The sequence below is a fragment of the Lepisma saccharinum genome, chromosome 18 (genome assembly GCF_977018435.1).
Source record: "Lepisma saccharinum chromosome 18, izLepSacc3.1, whole genome shotgun sequence".
NCBI lineage: Eukaryota > Metazoa > Arthropoda > Insecta > Zygentoma > Lepismatidae > Lepisma > Lepisma saccharinum.
The window spans coordinates 34,420,698-34,436,729 of record NC_139246.1 but is presented as its reverse complement, the minus strand read 5'-3'; the positions used below and the strand labels follow the sequence as shown (position 1 = coordinate 34,436,729).

Sequence of the window (16,032 nt, the reverse complement as noted above, 5' to 3'; positions counted from 1 at the left end):
AGAACAGGGTCAATACTTCCTGTAGAAAGATCAAGTACGCGGCACCCGTTAGCCTGGCTGGAAGAAGGTACGGCCCGATCACATGACCGTCCAGAATACCTGCCCACACATTGATAGCAAATCTCTGCTGGAATCCCCACACATGCGTTGCATGAGGGTTTTCGTCTGCCCTGACATGTCTGTTTCGAGAATTGAGAACACACTCCCTAGTGAATTTACATTCATCTGTGAACAGAGCTCGACGTGGAAACTGGGGCTCGTCGGTGCAACGGTGCAGAAAACACGTGCAGAAGTTAACACGTGGTACAAAATCGGCTGGTCTCAAAGCCTGTACCCTTTGGTGGTGGTAAGGATGTAGTTGTTGCTCATGCAGGACCTCTCACACGATGCTGTGAGAAACACCCATTGCACGCGCAACTGTTCAGGTATTTGTTGGTGGGTCCTGTTCAACGTGGTGCAGTACAGCCTCTTCCAATTCGAGCGTGGGCCGTCTCTCGAGCACCACAGTCCTTCCTGTTGGCGGTGAAGCTACCTCGTTCTCGGAGCCGTTGCGTAATGCTGGCAAGAAGGGTATGCGATGGAGTCGCACGTTGTGGATAACGCTCTTGATACAGCCGACGAGCTGCTCTTCCATTCCCTTCCGCTGCGCCATACACAAGGATCATGTCCGTGTATTCTGCAAAGGTGTGCTCAACCATGTTCATCAGAGACGCACAGACACGTGAATGGGGCTCCAGGCAGGATACCGTGGCAGGGTAGACGTCACGTGTTAGGTGATCTTCTGACGTCATGTACTGCCTACCCGGTTGCATACCAACACAGGCACATCCGACACATTGTCATGGTTGTAGCACGGAAACGGTACGTTTCGGGACATGGGTTCCCATTCCAAATATTGTCTACTGAGTCCCCTGTACTAGCCCTAGGACTTTGTAAGGGGAATTTCCCAGCACCCTGTATATATATATATATATATATATATATATATATATATATATATATATATATATATATATATAGACACAGATAGAAACAGAGAGAAAAAGAGAGAGAGAGAGAGAGAGAACTATTTCCATGTGTGTCTGTATATCTATACACAGCAGATGTAGCCATTATTTTGCATAAGTTTAATGTTATATAAATATTTGTCAAGTTATTACTAATTTTACATATTTAATTTCCTTTACATAACAGAACATATTTCGGTAGTTTTTTTCCTATCTTGATCCATTTTCCTATGTTTTCGATCTCTGAAACATGATGAAGAAAATTTGTATTTCATGTGATGTCATATTTTCTAATCAATGAGATACTTAGCGCTTAAGGTCCCCTAAAATTGACTGCCAAGTCGAGAGACAGGCTGGAGACCAAATGATAATAATAATAATAATTTTAAAATACGGGGAACTGTTATCGAAATATGCTGGAGTTTCTCCCCCCTCCTTCTGGTTACATATTTTCTAGGACTGAGACGATACCACTTTTAACCGACACCGCTAGTCTTAACGATTCCCACCGATACCGATAATTGAAAATTACAATAATTAAAATTTGTTCAAAATATTGATCATTATCGTTGTGTAAATATTATTCTCAACTTATAAGCATCAATTTACCAAGAAATTTGCTTTAGAACATTCAAGAATTGCATCAGAATATTACAATAGATATCACGCAATCGCAAAATATAGTTTTTCGTGCAAAATTGGTGCAAATGTTTTTAAAAAGTTTGAATTTTGCATAATATCCAGGATAATTAAACTCTGGCAAAGTGTCGCCCGATATTTTTGGGACCCGGTGATAGACGAATATGCCGGAAATGTATCGGCTGGTGTCAGTAGATGAATTCCAACCGATATTTTCCGATACCGATACTACTGGTATCGGCCGATCGGCACAGCTCTAATATTTTCCTATCACTTTCAGGTTTAGGCAAAGCACCTAGAAACTTCGCATTGGTGGACAAGAAAACTACTTTCCTGTACGTAGCGAGTTACACAATACCTATGTTTCTTTGCACAAAAAGTACAAAAGTAGCTATGCATCTTCATTCGATTGTTCTTTCTGTAGATGCTTCTTTGTAGAATTTGTTTCTAAAGTTACAAGGAGTTCTCTTACATATCTATATATTAGCTATACATTAATCTGCGATGTGAAAAGTAATTAATAGTTGACAAGATTGATTTCTTAAATAGGGTAAAGGAGAGGAAGTTTGCCACCAAAATGCTTTTAATTTTTTCCCTTCTAAACGAATTGGGGGAGAAGGACAAAATGTATACGATACAAAGAGTAGTCATTGCAGATTATGAGGAATATAACATAAATACTGTGTTACTTATGACGTAATATTGAAAATACTAAAATGAAAAAAAGTAGCGAAATTCCCGCCACATGTTGGGAAATACGCCATATAACTTATTTATCATTTTATCGTCAGTCTAATTGTATGAAATACCAAGTTGTTGCCAATAAGTCAGACAACAAAGTGTAAAAGACCAACAAATGACAATACAAAACTGCTTACACAATACAAACATGTTTAAGAAACATAGGCCTAAATGTTCATAGTATGCATTGTGAACAAGTTGTGTGTGAAAGATCGCATGTAAGGAAGGGAAATTCGGCACATATTCTGTTACTCTGGCGAATTTACCAGCAAATGCATAGTTGAAAGAAAACAACTTATGTTTACTTGTACATGCACGCTTTCCAAAGCAAATCTTTTCACGATATTCTTAAGGTTTGAGGTTACGATATCAATAATTAAAAGGAAGAAAAATAATTCTTATCTGCCACAAAATGACAATTTCCAACGTAGTATTGAAATTCAGTAACTTTCGTTGCCTTCTGTGTATACGCAACTGCGCATTACAAACTGTACTGCTTGCTTGCTAGTTCACTCACCACACTGTAGTTTTCAGTGGAAACAAGCCACATGTTACTAGATTTTTTTACAGGCATCAGTGAGTGTTTCCAGCCTATAGTTTCTATCTACGATTACAAAAACCACAAGTACGGCGAAATTCCCAACATGGCTAACATCCCTTCTTTTACCCTATGTACACGTTGCTGTTTTTTGAGTTTATAAATTTGATGCAAATTTTAATTTGAACAACTTACGTTCTTAAAATTATATTGAATATGTTCGAATAAAATAAATATCCAGCAGAATTCTTGAAATTGCTTGGATACGCGATTGTTAATAATGTTACATATTCTTTGATACTACATACATACTACATATGTATTTAGCTACATATTATTTTGATAATACATATTTAAGGTACATATTTTATCGATTATTGTTACACAATTATTTAAATTTTTGCTTTGGTAATACATAAAAATACGGGGTTTACTAATAAGCTTTCACAGCGTGTACAGCAGTCAGCTCACGAGCAGATCCCCAAACGAGGGTTGACGGGGAGCAGAGGTAAAGGCAAGGAGCGGTCCATTTGTAGATTTTAGGGGAAGATGCAACAAGTCTTCCGCTGCGATCTAGTGTTCTTTTGGAACTGCGTCAATCACAGCGTCTGTCTGCGGCAACAGGCTGCTGCTTTTTTTTCAGAGTCAAGAAAACTTTTGTATTGCTTATCCTGTATATTATATACTTTCGACTGTTATCAAAAAAATAATAATAATACGATAATAATAATATACTGCAACTGTTTTAGGATTACCAGACGAAATCTTTAAAGAAGAGGACATTTTCAGATTGCAAAAATTAACTTTCGACGAAGATGCAGCACTTCGAATACATGTCTTGTGCTTACTGGTGTTTTGGTGAGCTTGTAGACCACACACCTCTGAAAACAATTTTACAGTTTCCGTATAACTAATAAAATACGTCATTATAGGGAAATGTATGAAATTACTAATATTTATTCACTATGCCCGTAATATTATACGGTTGTGAAACTTGGTCTCTTATTTAAAAGAATAACATAAATTGGAGTTGTGTCTTCCAGGCCTAAAGCCAGGATACAGTTTTTGTAAGTCGTCACTAGAAACACACTTGCGTTTCTAAATGGTTCAGATCGCTGATCGACAGAACTTCACTTCTCCACTACCATGTAACAACTAACTGTAAAGCAGATAAAAATTACTGTTTATTTCTGAATTCTGTCACGAGACTCAAATCAAAGTAAGCCGCATATTCTTACTTATTTTTAGAAACTTGCTGCTCGTCACGAGCTGCGGTAGATGTCAGAAATGCTTTAAAATCAAAGTCTCAAGCGACACGGCGGTGACAACAGAAGACGCAAACGTCCAACAAGTTTTCTTTGTTGGAAGAATGGTTTCTTGTCTTTGAGCTTCTTGTCGTCACTTCACATCCGTTGGGGATCATCTCCTGAGCGGTATGCTGTACATGGCTTATCAGGAGAGCAAAATTTCAAATTAACGTTTTGCTCGTTGTAGCATAGTTTTGGCTCAACAGGTTATCGGAAAACGGAATTTCTATCATGTATGTATGCATCCATATGATACAGTTGCACGGTTTTGACAATTATTAATATTTTCTCTAGAAAAACATTCAAATCAATAGTGATGTGAAATTGCAGAGTTTAACCCCTCGCCCATAAATTTTGCTCTATATCCTGATTTTTTGTTCTTGTTTTAAACAAGGACATCGTACGTTTTGTCCATAGATATTCACTCAAAGGTCGACCCTTGCATTGATTGATTTCACAATGTGTCCGCAATGTACTAAAACAAAGTGTGGTCTGGCGACATAAAACATATCTGTCATTTGCTACCGTGGATACGTGATTGATTGCTTTAGTTTATTTTACTTCGTTTTTCTGCAGTTTTGGGTAATCGCGAAGATAAGGATGATTGATTATGTGAGGAAAGTGATTAAGGGACACTCACAAAGAACACTCATGCCCAGGCCGGGGTTCGAACCCGGGATCTCTGGATGAATACGTGCCGCAACGACTACTTGCATGAGAAGCGCCAAAACTCACTCACACGTACTGGACTACATTTTTTCAGCCTCACGAAGTTCTGGCGGCTTGACCTACGTGCAGTATAATTCCGTGATGGACTCGGGTCGTTCATATGTGTTTTAGGTTCTCCCTTCATGCATCACCTCTTAGTATCACCGTTCATCTTCATTGCTGCCATTAACCCAAAGTTGAATTAAAGAGAAGTACAACTCACGTGTACAGGCAGTGAAAGTTTGTCGTTGTATTGCGACACCCTGTATGTGTTTGTGTGAAAACGCTCACCTCCAAGCAGATGAAAACGCTGTTGGCGGAGTTCCTCAGAGGTTGCCATTCGCTGACGAAAACCAATCCTTTCGGAGTTCTTTGTTTCTTGTACAACATTTGATCGCAGAATTCCCGTATCATATCTTCATACTTCCTTTTCCCAGTGAGCTGCGCTAGAAGAACCTAGAAGATAGGAGAGAAGTAGATCGATAAACTAGCTGATAGTAAGTAGTAAGTAGATATTAAGTAGATAAAAGTCTGTATATATTGCGTCAACTTGACCTCTTTCGTCCAAGGTTGAACTCTAAAATTAGTAATATCGGAAAGATTGGTCAACACTGATCTACGTGATACAATACCATGCTGGAACGATGATATTACAGGTTTTACGTGGGTAAATATGTAACAGTGCATGATTTCTTCGAATATTTTTGCTGGGGCTGATAGTATACTTATTGGTCGGTAGTTTTGTACGTCATTAGTCTTATTGGTTTCGGGAAGTGGACAAATTGCCGTGGCTCTCCATTTTTCAGGAAATTTTTGCTTTGCAAGAATTAAATTGAAAATTAGATATAATGGGTATTTCAACACATCACTGCAACCTTTAACTACATAGGGCGGTATCTTGTCCGGTCCGGCTGATTTCTTAGGTTTTAAGTTTTTACTTGCGTTTTTTATGTCTTCAGTTCCTATCTCAGTAATGTTAAGATTTTCCAAATTTTCATATTGTTTATGGTTAGGCAATATTTCCATGTCGTATCTGGGGGATCTTTTTTATACACCGAGTGAAAACGCTGTGCAAAAGCTTCGACTACTGAACGTCGGCTTGACAACACTTTATCTTTGAATTGTACAGGATCTTTGTAGCTTTTCCTACGTTTATTTGTAACAAACTACCAAAGATGGTGCTATCTTTTGTAATATTTATTTCAGAATTGGCAACATAACTGTTGTATGCATCAATACTTTCCTTAGTAACTATTGTTCGTAATTCGCTAAATTTATTGTAGTGGTATCGAAAGTCTCCCGTCTGTTTTTTTTTTTTTCATTTCTTGTGGTGGTAATGTCTCCTACTTATATTTTTAATAATGCTGCTCGTAAAGCAACACGGGTACTGTCTTTTGCGGCTTTTCTTTAAGGGGACACATTCATCGAATATTTTATATATAATTTCATAAAACACGTCTGTAGCTTGATCAACGTCATTCTTTGTTTTCAATATATCCCAATTCGTGTTAAGCAGCTTGTAATAGATGGATGGAAAGTCTGCCTTACTGAAGTTGTACTGTAGCTTACGACAAGCTTTATCGCGGGTGTCTTTGGCATGATTAATATCTAGCAGTGGCGACCCGTGGCTTTTTCGGAGTGTAGGAAGAAGTTATGGTAAACCGAGGAAGGGTTCAAGAAGGGGTTCTTCAAATTACATTCACACGTCTTGCTTGTACTACCCATTCCATTTAGAATGTTAGCTACAGGCCATGTTCAAGGTGTGGCAAGGGGTCCTTGCCCCTCACTTTGAACTACGAAATATTTAAATGTGAACCTATAAATATGGACGAAAATAACATTGAAGATATTTCAGATTTTGCAAGAATTTATATTTTCTTCCCCATCCCTGTCGTGTGGATTGACGATAATAAAAAGCGTTGCTTAAAGTTCGAAATTATGCTAAATTGTGATAGAATTTATTAATTATTTATTTCTTCGGATAATTGTAATTCTGCATCTGCTTTTGTAGAGTTTTGAACTTGCGTTACTTATTTTTAACAATTATGTAATAGTGTAAATTTCCACCCAAAATATTTTAAAATGGTTCAACGTCGAAATTAAAAAGGTTTGAGAAAATTGTTTACCCCAACTTTCTACAGATTTCCTACCATAAAACCTCCTGACGAATTAAATCGGGCAGGATGAAGAGAGAGAGAGAGAGAGAGAGAGAGGATGGATCGTAGCATGGTTGTAAAAAAAGCTTTCCGCTGGATCGGCGTACTCCCTTTCGTTTGAAACATGTCTGCTGGTGAAGTAGAAATAAGATTTGGACACAATTTTATTTTTATTTTCTGAAAACATATTCCATTGAATTCGATTTCCGTCTCCCAGGGATTAGCGTTTGCAGATTATGCTAGAATATCAACAAAGATCAAATTAGGCTTGGTTTAGTAACATTTTGTTGGGGTTGGCGTCGCTGATTGAGGAAAGTCTTGCTGGTTCTTCGATCCTCGCCGATCTTCGTAACCTTTTCCCACTCCCTTGCACTGTCCCTTCCACCCGCCCACCTATCTGTCTGTAGGATGACCACCGAGATTCCTCAGCGAGAGGCAGGAAAGCCCGTGTCCATCGTCTTTGAACTGACTGCTACTGGAACGAGCGAGGGCAGTCAACTCTTGACAGTAGCTAACCTGGACAATTGTACGACGTACATTGCGCTCATAATTTTATAACATGCATTAAACTCCTAAAAAGTAGAGAACTGGAAATATGAAAAATGAACTGTAGGAAGTTCCTCACTTCCTACATAGAGGAATCGCCCCTGTTATCTAGTAGCAGCGAGGGATGGTGTGTGTCTTCAGGAACTAGTGGCTGTGTGTTTCGTGTTACTGTTATTCCCTGCCCTTTGTCAAAATCAAGTCGAGTGTCTTTCCGTTATTATTCTTTACGTCATTTAAGCTTGTTACGTCACAGAAGTTTATGAAATTGTGCAATTCTGAATAAGGTCCAGTCGAAGTACTTAAGTCATAATTGGAGTCAGTTATGTCAGGGAGATTAAAGTCACCGGCCAAGAGGAGTTTAACTTTGCCAGGTTGACAGTGCATTTCTATGAACCTAAAGAATTAGCAGTAAGTATTACAGTTGCTGCCGGGTTCTATGTACACTACACAAATATACAACATCGAATTTAGGTAAAAATGGCAAAGGAAAAAATGGCAACGGTAAAAATGGCAACGGTAGAAATGACAAGAATAAAAATGGCAAATACAATATATTATGATTTTACATGAAAATTGAGAAATTATATGTCTTGCATTTCACAGTTTGAAATTTAAAGTTAATATAATTTTGTTGTCATTATCACTAATTTGTCTTTGAATTGATAAATTTTATTTGAGGTTTCCAAAAATAATTATAATTTCGCTTATTTCTTTATTTCTTCTGGCAGAAGTTCCTGGCGCTATAGAATCACATGTTAATAAAAGGTAACATTTGTAAATAATTTGAAGCATGTGTATTTCATAAAACTTGGGGGGTGGCGGGTGCAGCATAGCATGAGTTTTCATCTTGACTGAAAACACGTTTGCGTCTTTCGCACACCTGCTGACCAATCACACGTGTTTATTACTAGCAGGATTTGAAGCCAGCCCTTATCTATCCCCTCGGACTAAATTGTGTCACTGATTTTTCTCAAAGAGACGAACTTGTTTACTTTTTCAAAATGAAAATTGTTAAATCTCGGAAAGCTGCAGAGAAGCTTTTCTATCTACGCGTGTACAGTCAACGGCAAAGATAATGGTAGGCAAATTGTCCACCTCTATTTTCATTACTTTTTAATCTACATCCCGTGTTGTTTTAAGGAATGAAACTATGTTAGTTCGAAGCAAGCATTGTTCTCTCCTTATTGATGTCTTTATTTCAATTCATTATTATCACATTGTGTAATTCAGAGCGAATTAAGAATGGTGGTGGACAATTCGCCTACTGTTTCTCTCGGCGTTGGGTGTACAAAACAGTCTGATCTGAAGAATGTAATGAGGTGAACGAACAAATTCAAGTGTCGAGGAATTCTATAAATAAATCTATTGAAACAATATCATGTGTGTTCTTACGACCATAATGATTCATCTGATTACGATGCTGTAATGATAGCCAAGTGTTCTAATGATATGAATATTCGAAATCAACATCCGTGCAATCCAAGTGAAGCTAAAACACTAGATTTAATTTTGGACGGTATAAGAGAATATTTCATACTATATACTTGACAACTGCCAAAGAAGAAAACTAGGGTAATTTATACCGACAGTGCTATATAACAAAAGAACAATGCAGGATTTCTTACGAGGAGTAGCACACAACCTAGTTTCAATGCATGTAAAGTGACGAAATCAAAGGTGAATAAATATTAATTTTGTTAAACGCAGCATCAATATTTTTCTTCTTTACAATTTACACATGAATTATTTATATCAATTATTTATCATTTGCTTTTACTTTCTGTTTGTGATTTTTTACTTTCGCCATTTTTCCATTTGCCATTTTCACTTTGGCCATTTTTTCCGTTTCCCATTTTTACTTTAGTCATTTTTACTATTGCAATTTTTTCCGTTTGCCATTTTTACCGGACACCACAACATCCCGATGCCTTGAATTAACACTTTAACGAGGATGCAATCTATGTTGGGATCTAGACGTGGAGAGTCTTAAATTTACATTTTATCGCTAAAGCTACCCCTTTTCTTTTCCTGTTATCATTGCGTTACGATCGGACCTATACACCAGATAACGATCATCAAAAAGTTCATTGTTCATATGCGATTCGGTTAACCAGCTTTCTGTTATCAATATTGCACTATAATTGTTCGAAAGCAAATTATTTTTTTTAGTTCTAAGTCCGCGAACTTTCTGGTAGCAGATTTGAAATATCGAGAAATTCATATAATAAGCATAAGGCTATAACCGGTTGCAGTGCATTTGGAACTGTGTGTATTTACTTTACTGATATTTTGGGCGTGGCATTGCATAAGTGTGTCTGAAGGGATTCGCTGTTCCCATAAGTTCTATTTCCGGATTTGTATGTCTCGGCAGTGTTTGCCAGAATTTTTGGTGAGAGTCTCGTAGCTGCTGGATCACTGGTGTTAATTCCAGATCCTCTAAAACTTGGGTGCTGCGTGTATACATGTCGTGGCCTGAGATGAGCCGAGCTGTTTTGCTTTGCACCCGTTCCAGTCGTTAAGGTGTGAATAGGCGGCTTGTTGCCAGGCTGGGCCCGCGTAAGTCAAAGTTGGAATGATGTATATCAGAGTAGATGTAGCCTCGTCTGTAGTGTGAGTTCCGGACATTTAAACATAACGAAGAGTGCAAAGACTTTTCGTAGTCCTCTGTTGGCCACATCTTGGATGTGAGAGGCAAACGTGAGTCCTTGATCTAGAGTGACCCCTAGATATTTGACTTTGTGTTCATATGGCACTGCTTGTCCGAGGTATGAAAGTTGTCTGAGTTCATACTTTCTTCTTTTTGTGTGGATGACACATACACTTTTTGCGGCGTTCACCTTCAGGCACCATTTGCGAGCCCACGCTTGGAACTTATCGAGTTGTTGTTGGAGATAGCGGTAGCATAAGGCTATTCGACTTCTGGCTGCAAATAATGAGGTATCGTCAGCGTACGTGGCTTGGAAACATCTCTCTGAAGTTGGGACATCTGCTGCATAAAGCGTGCAGAAAAGTGGAGAAAGTACTGCTCCCTGAGGTACACCTGCTAATATGAGCCCGGTTTGGGACGTTGCCCCTGAGAAGGAGACAAAGAAACTGCGTTTGCTCAGGTAAGATTGGAGGAGTCGGACATAGCAATCCGGGAAACCCTGCAGTAAAAGTTTATATATGAGACAAGAGTGCCAGACTCGGTCAAAAGCCTTGCTTATATCAAGGTAGACCCCTATTGCGAACTGTTTTCTATTGAATGCCGTTGTGATGTAGTCTACCACACGGACCACCTGAGAGGTGGTACTTTGGTTGGCTCTAAAACCAAATTGGTGGTGTGGTAGGAGCGAGGAGGTTTTTACGTGTGTTATTAGTCTCGAGAGTAATACTCTTTCGAAGAGTTTCCCAAGGTGTGAAAGGAGACTTATTGGCCTATAATTCTCCGGTTTGAGAGTACTCTTTCCAGGTTCGGGCAATGCTATTACCTTTGCCTTCTTCCATGCAGTGGGAAAGTAGCCCAGTTGTAGGATGGCATTGAATATGTATGTAATGTATACAAATAGTTTGCGAGTGGGATGTCGCAGCAGTTCGGGTCGTATACCATCTAGCCCGGGACCCTTGTTTTTAGGCAATCTTCGGATTTGGCGTTCCACCTCTCGAGGTGACGTCAACTTTGGCATGTGCTCCATTTGTCTGGTGGTGAAAGTGCGTATCGACCTGTTTACATGTGTTCCTCGAGAGCATTTGCAAAGACTTCAACCTGATCTTGTGGTTCATGTAACAGTCGGGTTGGTCCTTCTATGACTCGGGTGTGTGATGAGTCCTTGGAACGAAGAAATGCCCTGGTATATTTCCATATACGCTGATCATTCACTGAAAGGTCACTGAGTGTGTCATTCCAATGATGTGCAGTTTCTTTTTGGATGAGGGTTTTCACCTTGGAGCAGAAAGAGTTTTATATGTGGGACTCCTTGTGTGTTGCCACCTACGTCTCGCCCACCGTTTTAACTGAATGTGCATTTGGAGACGAAGACTACCTGTCATTTGTGACGATCGGTGAAGCTGTGTTACTTTTGTGCTTTCTGCCTCAGCTTTGAGCAGAGAGTGGGTGAGATGTGATACTGACTGATCGATTTGCTGCGGTGTCTGAGGCCTATCATGAAGATCGGGAAGAGAGTTCACATTCCCTCTGAATTTATCATAATTTGTCTCGCGTCTTAGAAGGGGTGGTACTCCTTGAGTGTGAGTACGGTGGGAGATATCACCACTCATAGCGCCTGATTATATAGTCATGAATCAGAAGGGTTGGTCATGGAAGATTCACTTTTATTCACTGCATTACATTTTCTTCTCATCCTTTTAGCTTAATGTTCACACATCTTTCGAAGGGTATTAAAACACAATTTTTCATTATATTTATAATCAAACATACAATTAATTGTGTTACGAAAACTTAAGTTTGTTTTATACATTTTGCCAGTGTCATCTAGCGACGGCAGGTAACATCAACATCATAATGTATCCACATTTCACTTCATAACACTGTATTTCGGTTTTATTTCATTTTGTCATTATTGTTTATGTCTAATGAGAATCTCTTTGTTATATTAAATGGATGTGTCTATTGTTATATTTTTTTAAAAAATATACCCACGCTAAGTAATAATTACTTCAAGATTGCGCCCAGCTTGCCATAACAAGCTTGCCATCGCAAGCTTGTGTGCTATCTGGGAATACTCCTTGGAGATATGTGATGCTATAAGTGGGATCCCGCACACCCCTACCATTTTCTAATATTCGAAACATATCCTATTTATGTTCATTGTTGGATAACAAGTTCTGGATAAGTTCTAGACATGTATTAGATATCCAGAATTGTATGTATTTTGGATATCCAGTTTTGAACAAAATCTGGATATGTTTTGGATATCCAGAATTGGATGTGTTTTGGATATTCAGTTTTGGTTTGTCGAGTTTTAGATGTCCAGTTCTGGATATCCTATAGACGTCCAATGGATATCCAGAATTGTATCCATGGATCTGATCTGGACATTGTGGATATCCAGTGGATATCCCTGGGAGATTTGTGCTGTATGGGATATAGATTATCAAGAATTTGCAATACACAATGTAATTGTTTCTAAGTTGTTTTTTATTATAGTACAGAGCTGACAATGGTAAACTGACAGCAATAGGAAATAATTCTCGTCTAGAAGCTTATCTTCTCTCTTCTAGGAAAATCACCCCTCTTCCGAGGTATGTATATCGCTTTGGGCATTTGAGGGCTATCCAACGTAAGATTAAACATGTCATAAATCTGCCACCTTGAAATGCCTGGCGCCAGGAACCTACAGATTGCCCACTGACATTTAGTAAAAGAACTGTTTCTTTTCCTCTTCATCTATTGTTTACAATAGGAATTAACGTAACAAATGATTGATTTTTGTACAGTGTGTTAAATAAATTAAACAGATGTTCAATGTCGCGGCAGGAACTGATTTGCCGGAACGGAGTTCCGATGCGTTCCGGCTCATTTTAAGTCCTGAGTATTAGTAATAACAATATTTGGTAACAGTGCGATCTCCGCCGAACGGATTTCTTCATTTTTACAGAAGAAACTACTTACGGAAATGAGTTTCTTTAGCATTCTGAAAGTTCGTGGAGGTATTTTCTTCCATCGTGGAATTCATGTATCTTTGAAGAAAAATATATCTCCGACGTACAATGACCGTTGCTTCCTCTACGGGAGCTGGATAATCCGTAAGTTTCATGACGTAACCCCCTGTCAGTGTTTTCAACCACGCCGTTGATTTGCAAGAAGTGAAGGTGAATTTTTATTTTTCAAAACTGTATCGCATTGTTTTACGCACAAAATTTTAACTATGCTTGCCTAACCTGACCGAACCTAACCTAACCTTGCCGGAAATGGTTCGTGGGGCTATCGGTAAATGGTTTTTGGGGCTATCCGTCAATGGTTTTCGGGGCTATCCGTCAATGGTTTTTAGGGGCTATCCGTTAATGGTTTTGGGGGCTATCCGCGAATGGTTTTTGGGGCTATGCGTCAATGGTTTGTGGGGTTATTCAGGTATTTTTCGGTTACGAAGGTTGGAAACACTGCATACCCACATGATGCACGACGCGACTCGAGCTGTACCCGCCAAATTGTGTGTTACGGAAGCGAAAAAACGAAGAACAATAATTACTGTTAATGTGAAAAATTGAAATTATATTCGTGAAAAGCAAAATGCCACCTTAAAAATTCTTTCGCAATGCAGATTAGGTAAGTACGAAAGTTAAAAATTACGAAATAAACGATTGAGAGGTGTTCGGTGGAGATCGCACTGGTGCCCAATATTTATTATTACAGTAATGATTTTTGTTATACAATGACTATTATAAACTCATACATGTGAACCAATTTTATTCCACATTATTATTATTATTGTTATTTTCTCCTTGGGAAGAATATTCTACTCAATCCACAAGATGAGTAAATCTAGCGCAACTGTTTTTCATAATTTGTTTTCACATTTTCTGTACTAAAATTGGAGTACTAAAATTGAAATGCATAGTTATTCTAGTTTGTTACTAAATTTTACACACGAAAGTTAGGCAAAATTTTAGTCCTAAAGTTTGTTGTGTGACCTCTCGCATAAAACTCCAATTTTTTAAGTTTTGTAACTGTGAAGCCATTTATTCCTTGAATAAAATGGTACAATTTGAAAACATAACCTTGTTACTGTATTTTAAACTATCTTTTCAACATAATGCAGTTTTTACTTTCGTTATTCAGCTATTTATTTTTCTTGTTAACAATATCTTTTCTGTTTTTTCTGTAACTTGAAATGAAGTACGTCTATTTCCATGGGTGTCCAAGGACCGGTTCGAATCCCTACCCTACGACCATAATTCACGCTAATATCATTTTCTTTCGAGCCCAGCAATTTTCCTGTACTTAATCTTCATCTATTGGAATAAAAGTGAAGCAAAGAATACTAAATGAAAGTTATCAGTACTGCTGATATTTTTGTTTCGAGGATTTCAATTATTTTCTGTAATCTCATGAAAAATAAATTACAGTAGTTACATGAACTTGTCCAGTTGTTGGTCAATTCTGATCGACCTGAAGATGTTTTTATCTTGGCAGACCGTTATTAATTACAAGAAATGGTTATCACTCAATTTGTTTGCATAAAGAACCTGATAAGTTGGAATAAGAACGACAGAATAATTACGAATAGAGGAAACGGCACATATTGTGTTGAACCCTTTTGTCCCGATAACTTCGTAACAAAGGAATAGAGGCTACATTGGTTAAATGGTATAAAATCTGATTCACGTTAACATCTCTTCGGTCACGCACAAAGTTATTATGAAGAAAACTGCTGTAGACATTTCTAAAAAGTGCTAGTCACAACATGTGCGACATCATCTCAGTAGCACTTTCCTTAATATCACTTTTTTTTCTGCTTCGTTGCACCCTTCCTTCGACGACACCTTCTTATCTTACGTATCTAAAACTCTGCGAGTGGTTTTCCTTATGCGCTAACTCTTATTTCTTCATTGTTTTCGGCTCATCTTCCCAAATGCACGAACGCACAATAGCGTTTCAGCAACGAACCTAGCAACATGGCCGCACCCATGCGCGGGACGCGCTTTTTCTTTTTCTAGTCAACTTGTGAATGAGAGTTCATTTCTTGTTCTCTGATTGGCCGTTGGAAAGTTACGGTGCTCTGATTGTGATAATATCTTATTTGCGCTGTACGTTACGTTACGTTAGGTTAGGTTAGGTTAGATTAGATTAGAAAGCAGCAAATTTGCGCTGAAAATAGGAAATAAGATATTCTCACAATCAGAGCACCGTAACGTCCCAACAGCCAATCAGAGAGCAAGAAATGAACCTGCATTCACAAGTTGACTGAAGAAAGGAATTCGCGCGCGGGACTAGACGACGCCACCACCGTAGGAAGGTGGATGGCTCTCGTTATACACTGCGTCCCTGTGCTGGTGGATCCCTTCGGCACTTCCAGCGGGGTGGGGGGACAATGTAGAACTAGAATCGACCATTTCTTGCATAGCACAGAGAGGAATGTCACGCCTGACGTCGGAAAAAAATGCTCACTGTATCAGAAATGGACACATTTTCTTGCAACACGTTGTCCTTTAGACACGGCAGTCCATTTGCGATTACATCACTTAACGTATAGACTGTACCTTCTATCACCAGCTTATCGTACTTTAGTTTTTCAAATACGAGGTTTTGCTTTCGTGCTCGTTGCATGTATTTTCCCAGCTCTCGTCGGGTATCCCGCACACGCTTTGAGAAATCTTCCTGTACACTGATGCCTGTTCCCTTGAGGAAGCGAATTCGCGCAAGGATAATTTCTTTCACCTTGAAGTTCGAA

The 16,032-nt window shown here is 38.6% G+C and overlaps 1 protein-coding gene across 1 annotated transcript in view; it reads right to left on the bottom strand.

Annotated features, from left to right (window-relative positions):
- Positions 1–16,032, bottom strand: part of LOC146002207 (endoglucanase E-4-like) — a 240,248-nt gene that overhangs the window by 864 nt on the left and 223,352 nt on the right. The window lies entirely within an intron of this gene.